At 37.3% G+C, this 14,985-nt stretch overlaps 2 long non-coding RNA genes across 2 annotated transcripts in view; both read left to right on the top strand.

The window, feature by feature from the left end:
- LOC309638002 overlaps positions 1-1,834 on the top strand; it is a 42,938-nt gene extending 41,104 nt beyond the window's left edge. Inside the window, exon 2 of the long non-coding RNA XR_014250940.1 lies at positions 1,538-1,834. This is a non-coding gene — a long non-coding RNA (uncharacterized lncRNA). The remainder of the gene's footprint in view (positions 1-1,537) is intronic.
- Positions 1-14,985, top strand: part of LOC309638003 — a 789,902-nt gene that overhangs the window by 596,783 nt on the left and 178,134 nt on the right. The gene's annotated exons all lie outside the window — the stretch shown is intronic.

The following is a 14,985-nucleotide window of genomic DNA, read 5'->3' as shown; positions in this document are numbered from 1 at the left end:
TGGCCATGCCGCATGGCGTATGGGATCAAACCCATGCCCCTGCAGTGGAATCACAGAGTCTTAACCACTGGACCACCAGGGAAGTCCCTAGATTTTTAATTTTTAATTATTTTAATGCAATAAACTAATAATACATATCACCTTTCGCTGAAACGTCTACTGTATGGAACGATAAAATAATCACTTATAAAAGTTTTGGTCTTATTGATGGAATTTAGTGACTGTGAAGAGATTTTTTTTCCTATTCTAACTGCTTCATAGAAACAAAAAATGCATGCTAAAATATTCCATCTGTGACAACAGTTTGATGCACAAAAGGGTCACAGTTCAAACTGAAGCGGCCGTTCAAAGAGAAAATGGAAACATCAATAGCCTCATTATTCTGATCATAATGAAATTAAAATGTAAATATAGTCTGCCAAAACTGGATTGTTAGTGAATGCCATACTAATAGAGGGCCACGAATACAGATCAAAATAGACTTCACGTGCACATCTGCAATAGTGGAAGTTTGTCCGAGTCTGTATTTGGTATGATGATATATGATTGTAAGTAGGTGGTAAAGAAAAAAATTTTATATTTATGCCAAATGTTATTACAGGGATTAATATCTCAACTTTGGGTAGCTAACATTCTAGAAAATTCCAGATTAGCCCACAAATGGATCAGCTGCCTTCTCAATACAAAGGTTTGCAGAGATCCCAAACTAGGATCTTTGCTGAAAACACTCTGCCTATAGTCTCTCGAAGGCAAAAAAAGAAAGGCAATCCCATTAAATTTGTAACTGTTTCCCAAGTGCAAGTACCTGACAGGAGGATGTTAACAGTCCCCTTTTAAATTCTGGCAAATAGCCCACACCCCCCCAAAAGATTATCGATGAATTCATATCAGCAGTGTGATTTAGCCTACAATCCCTGCCAGTGTAAGTTCTTAAAGTTATACTGGGCTTAATCATCTGAAATTCTTTAAAATTTATTTTTGCTAGCAATCTGTATTTCAAACCTTTTTCACTTCACACCAAAAAATATGAGCATAGATTCTACCCCTTGTGTTTGTATCTCTAATTTCAAGGGATGTAAGAAAATTATTAAGATTATACTTCATTTTTATTCATATCCGTATATAAGCAGTGTGTGCTGGAATATAATTTTGAGTGGCGGTGGTTAGACAGGGTTTCCAGAAATGAGCTGAAATCACTGTCCAATAATTAAAAGATCTTATCTTGTAAATGTGAAAAGTGATGAAAGTCGGCAAAAAGATTAGGACTCAGGGAACCTGAATTCTAGCCCAAGAAGGATAAAATTAAATTAAGTGATTATAACTTAGTTATCTCAGTATCCTTCTCATCTAAAAAGTGAGGGCTTTTATCTAAAAGATAATAGCCAAGAACTCCATAATGCAGCTTTGCAACCCAGACGTTTGCACAGAATATTTAATAAACAAGAGAACTTGCTGGAGCCAGTTTGCTCCACGGCAGAGTCATACCCTTTAAATGTGCCTTTCTCTCTCTCTCTCTCTCTCTCTCTCTCTCTCTCAGCTTGCTTCCTGAGAATTTCGTGTCAATGATTAATACTGCAGAGGACGTTAAGACCAGTACCAACAACAGCTTTGTTGCACCATGTTTATGAATTCATCAGCTCTCAAGTATTCTTGCTTCTCAAAATGATTAAAACTGGACTTGGTAGCCTCCCAACGTTTCTTTTGTTTTCCTTTGGCTTCATACTTTCCTAAAAGCAAAAAAAAAAAAAATTCTCTTAGCTGTTCTAGTTGAAAGTACTTCGTCTTTTAATACATAAATTTTCTCTTTTGAAATGTCCTGCAACAAAGTCTCCCCCATAGATAATATTATACTGCAGTTTGGTCTCTGGCATTGTTTCTTGTTTCTTCACTTTAAAAGATCAGGTCTCCTTCTGTGCTAAGATGTACATCATTTTCTGAGTCACTGGGGAGGGCCACTATCTGAGCTGACACCTCATTCCTGCAGCAAGGACTCACACAGGGCCACACTCATTAGTAAGCACAAGGAAATTCTGATATGAATGGTGGCATCTTCTACGTATACAGTCTGACTGCTTATTTTATTAGGTGATTGATTCTAATACATCCTCATCAGCTCTTCCTCACAAGGCTCTTTCGAGGCAGGCATGACAGGCATTTTCTTTCAGAAGGAAGAAATGAAAGATCAAAATAGTGGGCGAGTTGCGGGGAGGACCCATTTTCCCCAGCCCCTGGTCAGGGACACAATCCACTGAGCCATTCTTCCTCCCTGAAGAAACAGGCATTTCCTTGAGCTCTGAATTCAATTAAGACTTTGACATCTCTATGAAAATACTTGGCTTCACATTAATTCACACATGATCGGAACTGTTGCTCCTCGTTGGAAGAAGCACAAAAGATCTCTTAGAGGTGCCAATAATCTGCCAGCTTTATGACCAGTGCACTGATGGTTCTGATATTTCTGCTTCACACCCTGAGGCATGGGATGAGGAAGTAATTTCTGAGTGTGATTCCTCAAATACCTTTCTTTGGCTCTTCTTTTTTCTTTTGTTTTTTTTTAAATAAAAGGGGAAATTTAAAGAAAAAAAGGGGGTACTGCTATTATGTGTGAATTGTTTTCTCTCTGACTTTTCAGCCTGACAGGTTCCTACAACAGATTTCTAAATAGCTGCTTTAATCAGCATCTTAAATTGCTTTCCCCCTTTGAGTGATACTTTGTTCCCTATTGTTAATACAGAAAGCACTTACGCTTTGTTCCTGGTGCATGGGCTGTCTAATCCCCAAATCTTAGGAGCTGTGAATAAACTACAGAATTACTGGATTTGGATATCTAGGGAATCAAGTTTTGGGAAAAGAAACACGAGGTACCTCATAGTTTCTATATCTTGGCTTGTCATAATCTCAGTGTGTTTTGGCAGATTAAAAAAAAAGCAGCTTTTCTTGTCTGTACTACAAAATACATTATCATTATCAAAAGAGAGGAAAAAAAGGATTTTTAAGGTGAGTCATCAAGATGTTAGCTTTCCTGTTTTATGACATGAGAAGAATCAAATCTGCACTAGACAAATATAGACTCTCACCTTTGCACACTTGCATTAGCACAATGGCATCCAGGATAATACTCACATTTTCATGTATTGATTTTAGCGAGGAAGTCCGTGCTTCGGCGTTTGGGTGTATTTCTGTTGGCTCAAGAAGCTACTGGAAGTCCCCAAATACTTTTCCTTTGCATTACCTCAGTTCTCTGCAATAACAGCTTGGATCAGGTTCATAAGCCAAGCTAAACATACGTACAATCAGAGGTATAAGTAGTCTCCACATTTGGAGTATCAGCTCTTACCTTGAATCTGACCCAGCTGCCAACATTACTATACTATACTTACTATTTCTAAGGAAATCATATGTTGTTTATACCTGTACTTGATATAGCCTTTCAAGCCTATTCAACGTTAAACAGCATTTACAATGAAAAAAAAATCCGTTGCTGCAAATGAAAACAAAGATATGTTCATGTATTTAAATATAAATCTGTGTAAAATTTCTGACATTGCAGAGAAGATCTGCAGTAATCCTGAAGGAAAAGAATCTGCGGCAGCTTCCAGGATAGATTGGGCCCCTGGCGTGGCCTAACACTATTCCATATCAAAAATGGAAATTGTGATGAACGGAAATTATGTGGTGTTCATGAAATACGGGAAACACTGAATATCTTTTCTCATTTTTCATACCGAAACATCTATTTATAATTACTTGTTAGGAAATTTAGAAAACAATAGTAATTTGGGAGAAGCTGACAATTAGAGCAAATCTGTAGGTGATTATTAAATACCTAGTATAAACAGATACATTTTTCCCTCTAAAAATATTGAATGCTTATAATTATAGTTTATAAGAATAAAGGACTCTTTCTTCTCAGTAGATGAAGATTCAAGTTTGTGAATCATTGCAAAAGTATATAAGAAAACAATTGAACTTATTTAAATTTAATATGCATATATTCAGCTTACCCAGTGATGGCCTGGCAGCTGGAAGAGTACATGGGTGAAGAAAAGGGAAGATAAATACACAGTTGAAATGGGCTTACCTTTTCTAGAACCTTGGGCAAATATTTATCCATCCCAAGTCTCAGTTTCCTTAACTGAAGAGGACTGCTGACCTCATAGTGCTAATAAAAGGATTAAACAAACAAACAAACCATGTAAAGTGAATAACAGAATACCTGGCATGCAGTAACTGTTCATATATTTTAATAATTATTATTTTTATTATTTCACAAATGCTGCTCCATTCTTGAATGTATATTGATGTTGACGTAAAGCTTATTGAAATTCTACATGTTAAATTTCATAGACATAATTTCTAGTCTTTTCAAAGAAAATTCATGTCATAGCTCATTAGCCTCCCATTTTGTTTTCTATCTTAATTTTTATTTCATTACATGAATGTAACATGAATACCTTTTCCATTTTGGAAGCCTTAAAACGTTACCTATAAGTGACTACTGTTGGGAGAAAAGCCTAAAGTCCATTGTAGAATTCTACTCAATTTTGGTTTTGTTCACTTGTGTTACAAGAGCACATTCCTTTCTAAACACATGACTTGTTAGTAATACTGTTAGAACAAACACCCACCATCCTCGTGGAACAATAGCAAAAGTAACGATAAAAGCAGCGATCACGAGAGGGATCTTGGTTTCACACTCCTGCTGTTCCATCCCTTCCATCCTCACCTCTCCAGGGAATGAGAAGCAGAAATGAATTACCAGCTCGGCGGTGACAGTGTTGGTCTGTATTTTTCTTTTTTAAAGGAATTCCTTTATTTTTATTTTATTTATTTATTTATTTAGTTTTGGCTGTGTTGGGTCTTCGTTTCTGTGCAAGGGCTTTCTCTAGTTGCGGCAAGCAGGGGCCCCTCTTCATCACGATGCGCGGGCCTCTCACTATCGCGGCCTCTCTTGTTGCAGAGCACAAGCTCCAGACGCGCAGGCTCAGTAGTTGTGGCTCACGGGCCTAGTTGCTCCGCGGAATGTGGGATCCTCCCAGACCAGGGCTCGAACCCGTGTCCCCTGCATTGGCAGGCAGATTCTCAACCACTGCGCCACCAGGGAAGCCCTGTATTTTTAAACTAAGGTGGGGCTCATCTATTAAAAGGCAATGAGACTGAGCAATCAGTCTCTTCACTTTCCCCTCTGGCTCTGACCAAGATGAAATTATGCAGAACTAAAGTCCCCTTCTCATGGACTGTCCCAAAGCCTGGCCTGGCGGGGGGGCGGGCGGGGACGGGACAGGCAGGGGAGGTGAAAGTGATGGGAGGTGAGGGAGCAAGACCCCAGCAAGCCCATTTGGTTGTGAACCTAAGCCACCTGCTCTGCTCCAGCCTTTATAAGTCATAAAGTTGACATTTTTGTGTCCATCTATGTATTAATTTTTTACATAGTAGAAAACAAGCGTATTCTTTGCTGGTCCCATAAAACCCAACCACCCACTGAAAACCTTCCCCACAATCCTCAGCTCCTCTCCAGTGATGCCCAGTATCATGCCATGCCTTTTCCTGTGCTTTTACATAAAGAGCTATGACTCCAAAAATCTATACTTCGTTTGTTTATGTCTCTCTATACGTGTTTTTTTAATAGATTTATTTATTTTATTTATTTATATTTGGCTGCGTTGGGTCTCCTTTGCTGCGCGCGGGCTTTCTCTAGTTGCTGCGAGCAGGGGCTTCTCTCCGTTGCGGTGCTCGGGCTTCTCATTGCGGTGGCTTCTCTTGTTGCGGAGCACGGGCCCTAGGCGCACAGGCTTCAGTAGTTGTGGCATGCGGGCTCAGTAGTTGTGGCGCATGGGCTTAGTTGCTCCGCGGCATGTGGGATCTTCCCGGACCAGGGATCAAACCCATGTCCCCTGCATTGGCAGGTGGATTCTTAACCACTGCACCACCAGGGAAGTCCCCCAAGCATAACTTTTATATCTCTTCTCACAAGTACTTTGCTGACTTGGGAGACATACAAATTAAAAACAAAACCAAATAATCCTAAGCATAAAAATTCTCCTTATCATGTAGCCAACTCATTAGAGGTTTAGAGTAAAGGAATGTTCGATTGTCCGTCATTGTCTTCTGGTGTCTTTCTAACTTTCGTTTCCCCCAAACAATACCAATAAGTATAATAGTAATAATAGTAAGAGGTAACTGTGATTGAATGCTTATTACAGGCTAGGTAGGCGCTTTCCCAAATACCCGTATGAGATCTCATTTAATTCTCACACTGACTTCTGAGGCTGGTGTTCTTGTACCCATTTTATAGATCAGGAAATTGAGATACAGGAGGGCTCAGTGACCTTCTCACGTTTAGAAAGCTCATAGGTGGAGGGGGACAACTATATTCTCAGGCACTGTCTCTCCAGATCCCATGCTGGCAGCCAGTGCGAATGTGGCCACTTTGTACTTTCTTAAAGGATGTATTTTTCCTCTTTGGACATTATTCTCCTCGTTTATTAAATGAGGAGATTGAAGGAGTTAGCTTGAGTTTGCATTTTACATCTAAAATTCTGTGATTCTTAAAAACACACCCAAGACTTTAAAAAAAAAAATTACCTAGAATTGAACCATATAACTCTCTGACTAATCAGCTGTTTTCAATCCCCACTTAAGCAACTAATTTGGATCTTCTCCTATTCCACTCTGGAGTAAGTTGCCAGGTAATGAAAAATGGCCCCAATTCCAGAATAACTAGAGATGCTGAGAGACACCAGCCTAATTCTGCTGATGGGTTCCTCAAGCCTCTGGGAGGTTTAATCTTTATCCTATGCTGGTCTCGGGGCAGGTCTGGGGACGCCTGGGCCCAGCTGTGACGTCTGCAAAGAAAACTCTTGGTGCCCACTTCCTGCTAGACCCTACCAAGAATAAAGGCGACCACAGGACAGCCCGGGGAAATGGGTACCTTCCCTTTGGGATTGTGCACCATCATCTGCAAATGTCACACACACCTTTTTTGCCAGCTGACAGCCCCTCTTCTCCTTGAAAATGAACAGGAATAACTTCACCTTTTTGAACTTTTAGACAGAAGAATTCATGTAAGCTGCTAGAAATCACCTATTTGGCGTATTCATTTTACTTCGGCTTTGTCTGGTTTTCCTGCAAAGCAAAATGTTAGAAAACATTTTTAGCATAACGCAGCATTTTAAAACGGGTATCAGTGGTTTTCAACACAGTCACAGATAAAGACCTGACCATGGTCTTGCATGTGGTAAGTGCTTCATAAGTATTTGTTGGATGACTGTCAGTATCTGTCCTATTGCAAAGCATTCAAAATCATTGAAAAACTCTAAGAATCAGAGCTAACATTTATTCAGATAATGTTATGCACCAGGAATTAACCGTTTTACATACTGTCTGCTTTAATCTTCCCCCAAACCCTGTGTGGTGGTTACTCACTTTTGCCCTAAATGTCAGATGAGAACCTTGAGGCACAGAAAATAAATAATTTGACAATTAGCTGAAAAGTCATTGACCTGGAATTTAAATTTAGGCAATCTGTTCTTAAGATTGTTTGTTTCCATATACAATATGTTACTTGTTTCCATATGTAATATTTAAAAATAAGAGCAGAAAATTAAGCTTATGTTTTGATTGACAAACAAACTATAGAACATCAGTACTATCTGTGCTAATAACATTGTTGCAATGTGTAGATCATGAACCTGAGATATTTTTTGCAAATCCCTTCTCTCTTGTCCATACCTCATGTGATCATAAATTTGTGAGATGATTTACAACAATAAGGATACAATCTTATGGTCACTGAAATAAGCCTTGAGCAGAGACTGAACCAAAATTCAAACACACTTCAGCCAACAGATCTAAGTGTTCCCTAACTCTGGACTGAATTAATGAGATGTGGATGTTTTACAAATCATTTATTTACAAATCTTTCACATTACAAATCATTTACGAATACTTTCAGCATGTATTCTACATGCCGCAGAGACAGTTATTTAAATAGCAACATAAAACCAACAGCAACGAAAGCTTTAAGTGCCTCTGAGAGACATTAATGAAAGTCTGTTATGAAATATTTAATCTATTTTAGCTGAAATTCTAAAGAATATATGTCCTTACCTACCTATAGCAGAAAGTTTAAATGTTTTGATGCCTGAATCTGTTTTGTCTTCCAAATCCCTCTTTTTTTGAAGGATTTAGAAAAATGACAACAAAGAGTTCACAGGAATTTGTTTAGCTACAAAACAAAACAAACAAAACATTTTCCAGGATAGGCCCCTGGGGTCCCTGTGTCAGTTCAGATCTTTATCTCCATTTAAAGGACCTTCCGAGCATTGACCTGAAGGCATTCAGGGTTGCTTAAGCATCAAAGAGGATTGATGTACCATGTACTGAACATTTTACAACTATTTCCAACAGAGGCTGAGACAAAGAAAAATATATTTTATTAAGCATTTAACTTCATGGCCATTAACCAAAAAAAAATCATTAATAATTTGGATCTGAAATTCATCTTTAAAAAAGTAAGTTTAAAAAATTATTTTATTTTTCTCCTCATAGATTAGCTTTTGGAATTCAGTTTCTTATCATCAAAATGATGAATTCAAAAGGTTGGAGCCCCTTTCTTACTATGAAGTGATGCAAGTTATTTTATTAGCCTAGTTAATAATACTCTTAATGAAGACTGGATCTTTCAATCAATAATGATTACGATTATACATGGTTGGTTATAAAAGCAGACGCTGCTTGAAATCTTAAACTACTTCTAGGGCACTACTTTTAGGGAATATGAGTGTCAAAGTAACAAAAAATGTCTCACCGTATAAGGTATAAAGATGTTCTGAAATAACTAAATTCAAATGTATCAAAGGATACAACTGCTGCATCAAACCCAGTCTTAACATTTGACCCTTCAGGGAAAAATAAGCCTTGCTATTAGCAAAGAAAACTAGGCATGCCTGGCTAATTGACTGATCCCAAAGCTGGCTTTTCTTTCCATGACTGACCTTCAGGAATGTGAAGTCTTCTTGTCTTTCACCTACACGGTTTCCTTAGATCCCATTTGGCAACATTCATAGGTAAATAACTAAACACGCTGTCTTTCAAGTAACTGAAAACAATGAATGCAAGATGTCTTGTCTCAAGCAAAACCAACTTCCAACAAGTGTCTATTGGTCTTTATATCTTTATAAAACCCACGAATATCTGAACATCATAAAAGGTATCTAATTATTCACTTCTATAATCCAGACACCAAAATTTAAAAAAAAAAAGTTAAATTTTATATAGTTAACCTCTATTGGTTTATCCTGAGATATGGAATCATTTGCTAAATAGAACAATTATTTACTTTCCTCACTGCTTTTGTAAAAAGAAATTATAAATGTCTTCATTTCCTTTTAAATTCCTATCTTTGCTTTCTTTACATTATTTTTAAATCGGTACCTTGGAAAAATAGTACAATTTGATGTCCCCTCTCATAAGAGAAATATGTTTAAATAATTTTCCTTTCTATCAAAAGTAATGGAAAATTGTTCTATTTCTTTCTGGAAATATTTCTGAAAGGATCAAGTTCAGAGACTTGATAACATTACGTTATGCTGTGCTCAGACCTTGTCTACACCCTAAACAATGTGAATCCACACTCAACTCTCCTCCTTTCAATTTAACTTTTATCATTATAATATGATATGTAACAGACTTTTTTCTCAATAATGATTAATAATTGAAACCTAATACACTTTGGAGATTTACACACTTTATGCTTGATTGGAATTGTCACTTTAGATTGCCATTTTATCTCCTGCTATTTAAACTAAATATTTCCTCACTAAATATTTTTATGACTCCTATTATATCAATTATGAGAAAGGGTGTAGAAAAAGGTTATAAAATCTATTAGCTATACAAATATGCCTGGCACTGGGCATGTTCATTTCAGTAAGAAATTTAAATGGGATGATTTATGAATTCTAAGTAGACTTTCACCTAGAAATGAATACAATACAACCCAATTACTATAAATCATTACTGAAAGCAGCATGGTAGAGTGGAAAAAACAGACCTAGTTTTAAATCACAGCATCACTACTTAACTAGCTTTGTAACCCTGAGACATTTTCTCAAACATAAAATGCAGATAACATAATATGGTATTCATTGTAATTGTTAAAATTAGAAATACTGCGTTATATATAATGCGATTTACTCATAAAATACCATTATGGTGTCAATGGAGCATTACTGTGTATAATCTCAAAACTTAAATCTATACGAATACCTTTAAAGAAAATTTACCTAATTTTGAAAACTAATTTATCATATCCTGTTAAACCAGGAGATTTTCACATTTCATTTGAGGTTTCATCATAATTACCTGAATTCATTACATCTTTTCGGAATTAGGTGTATCACCTGAGTGTGGGGTGGGGGGGAATAAAATTTAAAACTTCCTAGATCTTTAACTTCCGTTCTTCCATCATTTCCCCAACATGCACTCCCCACCTCTGCCACGGTCAAGTGCCTCAAAAGAATAATTCTTCAGTGTCCTGAAATAAATCCTTATTTTCTAATGTAACCCTCAAACATTATGGAATAAGAGAGCCCTAACTTCTCAGACAACAAAAGCAAGGCAATAAGAAAACCTTTGTTATTTTTCAGGGGGACTTTTAATTTAGAAAAGACTCAAACTACAAACTAAGCCACACTTGATCCATGACTTTGACAGAAACATCGGCTTGGTCTTTCTCCCTGATGTTAAAACGTGGGTGGATCACTGACGGATCAGACTCTTGGGCTCTGCTTAGCTGCCTCTGTGCTTTGCCAGAGTACATCTGGTCCCCGGCACCCGAGCTCTTGGAAGTCGTGCTCTTTCAGAACTCGCTTCAGAATAAACGGGAGGGAAGAACAGTTACACGTTTCCTCCCTGGTCGATCCTGATATATCTTAAAGGATTGGTGTGAATAATACTAGAATTTTTAATCTTGCAGTCTCCCTTGAAGATAAATATGTTCCTAATATTTATGCCTGGTTATTATGCAAATGAGTTTTAGTTTGTGAGCCCTGAATGCCCACTAGCTGCTTGCTGTGAGGTTAATCCTGGTTTTACACAAAAATTAATGGAGACACAGGATTTCCCTAGTAGTCTGACTTCTTTTTTGATAACCCCCAAACTCTCTCCCTTACTGAATGAAAAGGCAACTTTCTTATTATTATTTACTACAATTATTCTTTATATTTCTGCAGCTGGGACTCTCCTGATGTGACTTCCCGGCTGTCAGGGTGAACCACCTGGGTTGTTCTGCCTCCAGGGCTTGGTGGCCTGGAAATGCGCTCATTTGTCTCTATCTTGTTCAAGCTTGGAGTCCAGAAATCCCCGTCAGGAAGGATACTCCCATGATGCTCTGTTCATGAGGGTATAGAGTGTGGATACTTTTTACCTGGGTCTAAATATTGTATTTCTAATATCTCCAAAATGATGCTTTGGGGAGGGGGTGAGGAAGGCACATACTGAACTTTGTATAAAGGAAATGGCAACATTTTAAGATACAGTTTAAGTTTTCAACACAAGTGGCAGAGCATCTGTTCATGTCATCTCTCCAGTGAGCCCAGTCTTCTTGGAGGCTGATCCTCATCTATTTGGATCAACAAATGTCTCCTATAATATACTGAGTTCACCAATTAAAGAGATACTGTGGCCAGCGTGGCAATGGATACCTTGTGTTTGCTTTTCACGGTCGCTGCATTACTCCCCTTTCCTCTTCACTTTTGCTGTCCTATTTCCCCGCCCCCCATAAATTATCAGCACATTAATGATATAACACTCCCTTCCCACCAACTCTGACCCACTGAGTGCCCTTTTCACATGAAGAGCCCCTGCCATTCTCATCATCTTTAAATTCAGCCCTTGTTCTCTATGATGTTATCATGGCTTAGTTAGATGCTTCGCTAAGTCCCAATAATGTTGTCTATTCCCTTTGTCTCCATACTCCTTTAAGCTTCTTGCACCTTTACTTGTGTGTAATGCTGTTGTGTGTACCATCCTGGATTCGAGTACCAGCTCCAGCACCTGCATGACCAAGTTTCATAACATTGTGAGATGCAGCCTCCTTGTCTCTAAAATGGGAGAATAACACCTGCCTGGAGCATTGATGACATTACAAATGACATATAGTAAGGATGAATATTGGTCCCCTTCCATAACCCTTCTGTCTGGAATCCCCTTCCCTTCTATTTTTCACCTTAGCAAAGTCACTTCAAGGTCAAGAGTAATGTCACCTGTTCCACAAGCATCCCCTGGATCTACTCAGCCCCGAGCTCTCCCCTCTGTGCTCACCTCCTGCTCTTGGTTGTAGCACTTTTATGCCCCTTACGATATGATACTTTGTGTCTGGTTGTGCTCTTCCACTAGCACATAAGCTCCCTGAGGGAGCTTAAACACCATTTAACTTGCATTAAATTAGCATCTCCAAAGTGCTTTCTACCTCGTTGGTGCTAAATAAATATTTGTTGAAAGTCTGAATGAATCCTCTCCCACTTAGACTGGTCCCCGGCATAATTTTAAATAACATATTCACCTCCACCTTCATTGCTCTATTTTTGTTCTGCTGCTTGGCATTGTCTCTGGTCTAGAGTCCCAAATCCTACATCATCTCCTTCAAAAATACAGCAATCCCCAACATACACAGCTCATTCTTTAATTATTAAGGCAATAACTTTCCTACCTTTCGAAACGTTTATAGTCTGTGGTTTCTAAGATGTATGTGGTCTAGTATTATTCTCCAGTTTCTATGGCCTAAATCTTAAGAAGGCCTGCTCCTCTAGGGTAGGAAGTGAGCCTTCTAATTCCTTTTGTATCTTGCATAGTAATGGAGTTGGTTTATACTTAAACTATTACTGGGTTTTGGATGCCTGAGAGCCTTCTTCAAATCCACCCCTGATTCAGAGAACAGGGAACACCTGAGGGCAGGTACCTCTGCTTTAACTCATGCCTACACTGCTTTGCACAAAATTTTATGTATGCACGGTTCTAGATGAAACCAATATATGTAAGAGCCTCATGATTTTCAGATGATACAATCTGTAGAGAAAAATATTTTACTATTCTTGCTTTAAATTTATTCCCTGCATATTTTTGGGGGGTTATGACAGCAAGGAGTTACTGTCATTAAAATACATATTCATATTATCTATTAAATATATTATATACATACAATAACCTTTATTGAATATTAAATAGATAATTCTCCAAAGTCAAGGGAAGTCAGTTTGGGAGAAGATTCTTATTTTAGGGACACTTAATATCCCATGTTTCGAATTTATAGATGGTTTGGAAACAAAACTACTCCAATGAAAGTCACCTTTTTGGTGTTGCTTGATCTCAAGTCGATCTCAAACTTCACCCTAAAACGTAACGTTAAAAACAGAGAAGTTAAGAAGAGCATGTATTTTGCCCTGAGCACGCATCATGAAAGAAATGTTACCTATCTTGACTGTCTTCCAATGAAAATAATGATCCCTAATCTTTGTTAAGCCCCACCATTTAAAATTCAGGTCAGAGATTAACTAATAAGAAAAGTGTTGTTTATACCTTTTCCGTGAAAGGAAAATCATGCCTATATTATGAAAAAAGATGAGAAACAAAATCTCTATATTAAAAATTATCAGTTGACCATCTCATTCTGAAATAATTATTGTTGTAGCCTAAAATTTAGAGAATAAAAATAAGCTACTTTAGTGCCATTGATTTGTTAACTCATAGCAAACATTCATAAAACAGATGTACTAATCTTTAAAAACTAGACAAATGAACTTTTGTTCTTTTGCTATTTCCGACACTTCTGATGGTGTCAGTGGATTCATACAAGAAGGTATTGAAGTTGTTTCACATTATGGTTTTCATCTGTTTTGATAATAATTTAAAGAGATTTGCTGTGTCCTTGCATTCTAGTTCTCTACTGACCTGGGTCTTGCATGAGAGTACAACAAAATAAAAGTCAAATGTAGTTTCCCAGCTCTCTGGATTACTTGTAAGTAATTTATTCAAGTCATTATTTGTAAGTCATTAATATCTGAGAATGACTTGCTCCTTGGGAAAAGAAGACTCTGGAGAAACAGTTCAAAATTATCCCCTTATATTTTGTTCACGGGACTATTTCAAAATATAATGGCACAAACTTTGATAATGTTTCTGAGTTAGCTGCATGTTTCAAATGTTAGCAAAATATTTGAAAGCCACATGAAGGCATTATAGCCAGTAATACTAAAGATATGTATACAATGTAATGAATCTTAAAAAGAAAAGAGTACAAAATAAGCCTATGGTATGTTACGGCATTATGAAATTTTCAAGGAAGCATCCAAGCATATCACAACATTTAGTATTTGGTTAAATACAGGAATTCTTCAAATTAAGAAAATTCTATTTATATAAACTAAAAAAAATAACAAACAAAAAAAACACTTCAATGCCAAAATTCTTAGCATTACTTTTGAATTTAGATAAGTCATATGTACCTAAAATGTGATTAGGAAACAAAAATATGTTTATTATACTGCTTTAAAATTTTAGGCAATAAAATTGTAATAAGAGGTGTGACACAAAGTTAAAACTTATTTTGAGAAATCTGACAGATAATGGACCTCATTTTCAACAACTCTATTGTTAGAGCAATACAATTCCTATGACAGAAGTGTCCAGAATTCTTTTCAAATACATCTTGGGATATAAAATGTAGTTTCATTGTTTTTGAGAATTTTGTTACTTAATCTGTGGAAAAGTATAAATGTAAATTGAAGCATGCATCAAAAGCATCACTGATCTGTCACAGCCTACTGGGGCTGGGGCACATTTTAGAGATCATAATTTAGATTAGAGCCCGCAGGCCCAGATGACAGGCACTCTTCCCAAAGTCCCAGATTTGAAGCAGGGGCTGGCTAAAAGGAGGACTCCAAATTCCTTAGAATATTTCCCTCATGCACCGTTGTCTCACCAGCT

The sequence above is a fragment of the Balaenoptera physalus genome, assembly GCF_965194825.1.
Source record: "Balaenoptera physalus genome assembly, chromosome: 11".
Lineage (NCBI taxonomy): Eukaryota > Metazoa > Chordata > Mammalia > Artiodactyla > Balaenopteridae > Balaenoptera > Balaenoptera physalus.
Note: the sequence above shows the minus strand (reverse complement) of the source record. Positions and strands in the feature narration are given on the sequence as shown.